Source organism: Melanotaenia boesemani, chromosome 7 (genome assembly GCF_017639745.1).
Source record: "Melanotaenia boesemani isolate fMelBoe1 chromosome 7, fMelBoe1.pri, whole genome shotgun sequence".
NCBI lineage: Eukaryota > Metazoa > Chordata > Actinopteri > Atheriniformes > Melanotaeniidae > Melanotaenia > Melanotaenia boesemani.
The window spans coordinates 2614243-2617682 of NC_055688.1; the positions used below are offsets into that span (position 1 = coordinate 2614243).

The window sequence follows — 3440 nt, forward strand, 5'->3', positions numbered from 1 at the left end:
AGGGTTTCAACTATGAGGTCACAATGTGACTTATCACTAACCTTGACCATTTTCAGTGCGTAAAAAGTTCCTCCCTCAGTCCAAATGAATGAGTTACAGCATCACAACAGACTACACACACAAATAGACACCTTGAACAACATACCTAAATCAATCGATCCCAAACTTTCAAGTTGTAGTGTGGCTGTCATGGGCACATAATAAAATCATGTGAATTAGTTGTCAGGACCCAAAACTATAATACATCCACTGGTCCACATATTCAAACTAGAAATGACAAAATATATTAACATTACTACAATATTTAAGTTTTAAGTTTAAATCTTTCTAACCTTTAACTAACTGTGCTCTGTGTATATGAATAATAAGTTCCATGTACCTAACTGCAAATATTTGCACAGAAGCGAACAAAGGTCACATGGCAAGAAATTGAACTAACTTTTAAAACTATTTTCCCAAATATGTATTCTGTTATATCATCTGAGATTTGTTTGGACATGAGGTTGCAATCTTCTTCTGAAACTTTTACAGCTGATATCTAAGTAATCTATTTCTGAGTCCATGGATTTTTGCTGAGCATTGGTCTGGTTTAATCTTCATGACAATCCTTTGAAGGAACTCATAAAAGTACTTCATCTCCCTAGGGTACTCGAGATTAAGGCAGTAGATGGTGCCCATTAACATGGCAACACCTTCAGGCACAGTTCTGAGGTCATGAAGGATGATCTTCTCCTCTACAATCACAGCAACATTGAAGATGTCCAAAGGAAAGACATCTGTCAGAGGGCCTTGGTGAACAATCAAGATCTCAACCTGCAGTCCTTTTAGGATCACATCGAGGGTCTCTCCATGAGCCTGAAAACATTCAAAGACATACACATCTTGAGTGAGAAATCAGTTTAAATGATCCCTCCTAACCTAATAATAAGACAGGATCATCAGATAAAAATTAAAATAGGATGAGCCCCTTTAGAGGATTTGTCCAGCAACACTGTGATTGCAGTCTGTTGTTTAAGAAAAAGGAAAAAAGACATTTTTATAAAGCTGTTTTGTAGCAAGCAAACAGCATTTTAAAAAGGTTCAGCAGTTTTAAAAAACACTGCAAACTAATCAACATAATTGAGACTATATTAATCCAGATTACTCTAAAGCTGACAACTGTCTTCTTTCAACAGATTTTTAAAAAAAAAAAAGTACTTCATCTTCTCAGAAAAGAGGACATCCAAAGTTTCATTTAAAGAGGTGACTTCAGGCAGTAATATTTGAGGTATCTGTCATTTCCATTCAAATAAGACTGATACCAGATTACTTTTTTTACAATACTGTTACCTAACAACCAACCAGGGTTCTGACGAGTTAACTTTTGAGACAAATAAAACATTTAAAAAAACTGTGAAGTTAAGTTGCCATTACAATAATTATTTTTGTCAGAAAAATCACTATTTTGTAGTTTTTCTACTGAATAAATTGTTGTTTTTGTGGTGCTGCATGGCTGCTAGTTTCCTAATTTCCTGAGGCAATCTCCCAAAACATAACAGATGCTAGATCAATCTATTTTTAAAAGTTTGAGACTTTTTAAGAGAATAACCATAGTATAAAATGTGTGAGTAGTTCCTTACATCACAGATCTTGATAACATTAGAGGAATCTTCTGAAAGATACTGTGGAAGCCCGAGGAGGGCTGCCGTCCCTCTGTTTTGATTTGTATCCTATAAAGATGATAAGGTCAACATTACATAAACAATGCTGAAGATAAAATACTATCTAGGGTATAGCTTTTAAGTCACCTCTGTTTGAAGGCAGTGGAGAATGCTGCACAGGCTCTTCTTCCGGCCTGATGCAACAGCTGCTTTGTACAGCCCCATAAGGTTTGGCACTACGGCATCCAGTCCATCCATAAATGACTGCAGCAGGTCCTTGGTGGCAATTCTGCTGGACTCTGCACTTGGCTGAAACACACAGATAATAAAATACTATTTGAAGCCACAAATATGATTGCACAAATATACCATGCTTCTTGAATACATCAGTGCTCAAGTAACAATATTTGGAATGTTGTGAACTGAGATCAAAATTATACCTGTCTCTCACAAAACATCTGTCCAGGACTGCAGAGATGAGAGGCTCATCACCGATTATTTCTTGCCTTCTCTGTAAGAATGTTGCCGTCATTAATTCGTCCAAAAGCTGGAAATCTGGTTCCCGCTTCTGTACTTCTGTAAGCATGGTCTCACGATCCTTTTCTGACTTAATAGCACTTTGTCCATCAGGTGGCTCTGGCAAGTAGTGGATCTCTCCTTTTTTTGATTTCTTGACTGGCTTACTGTGCTCTTCTCCTCTCTTTCTTTTATTTACAAGAACTTCAGGACATCCAGCTGCCATCATCCTCTGGCGGTAATTACCCATCTTAAACCGCAAGCTGAATACCCAACAATACCATCCTTTGCCTGACCCTGGCTCCTTGAGACAAGGATGCTTTGCGACAAGAGCTTTGGCCACACTTTCATAATTATCTTTATTTGGATAGGCTGTGGTTTTGGAAATGGCATCAGCTAGTCTGTCCAGTATTTCACTCTTCACACTTTTAGACAGGATCATGACAGTTCCATCTCTGGCAAAGGCATCGTTTGCAGCCCTTAGTTGGAACTCAACATCATGGGAGAAAGATGGAATAACAAAGTTCTCTGGCCAATCTGAAGGGTCAACACTACTTGGAGAACTAAGGCTAGACGTATCCAATACGGACTGGGAGATCATTTCTGTCATTGTAAACAAAACCTTCAGTGTGGCTCGTTCTGGAGGAAGATCATTGATGTCTGTCAAATTGCAGAGCTCATTGCCAAAATCTGGATCTTCAAACTGTAAAATGAATTTCCCTCGAAGGCCCAGAGTGTTTTGCAGCACAGTACATAGCTCATCAACTGATGCAGGAACATTGTGTAGGGTGGCACGCCTTATTTCATCAGGTGAGATGATTACACGGAGAAGCATCATTGAAGAGGTATGAATTGCTGAAACACAGTGAACAAATAATGACATTTAACATTAAAAACAAAAAAACATCTTACAAAGTGAATACTAAAATCTGAGATTCAGAAAACCTAACAAAGCACACGTTACCTTAATGTAGCATGAATGTCCTTGGAGTGACGAGAAACTTTCCTTCCACACAGTATGCAGCGAGAGGGATGTAATCATTCAGAGTCTCAGGATCCACGACGATGACTATTGCAGGGTCTTTTCTGATGAGCTGGTAACACCGGAGATGCTCCACAAAAGCTGCTGTAAACAGTTCCACAATGAATGATATGCAACCACCCACTACACAGATCTCAAGTATTCTCCCAAAGTCTGGCAATCCACTTGTCTGTCCAATTGAGAGCAGCATTCCTTTGGCATATTTTGTCCCAGTTAAGAAGGCAGAGGAGGTGAGCGAAACA

At 38.8% G+C, this 3440-nt stretch overlaps 1 long non-coding RNA gene across 1 annotated transcript; it reads right to left on the reverse strand.

Moving 5' to 3' along the window:
• Positions 1-805: 805 nt before the first annotated feature.
• Positions 806-1897, reverse strand: LOC121642747. The gene is made up of 3 exons (XR_006010965.1): positions 1788-1897; positions 1620-1709; positions 806-855 (listed from the first exon to the last, which is right to left on the reverse strand). It is a non-coding gene; the product is annotated as an uncharacterized LOC121642747 (long non-coding RNA).
• Positions 1898-3440: the final 1543 nt, after the last annotated feature.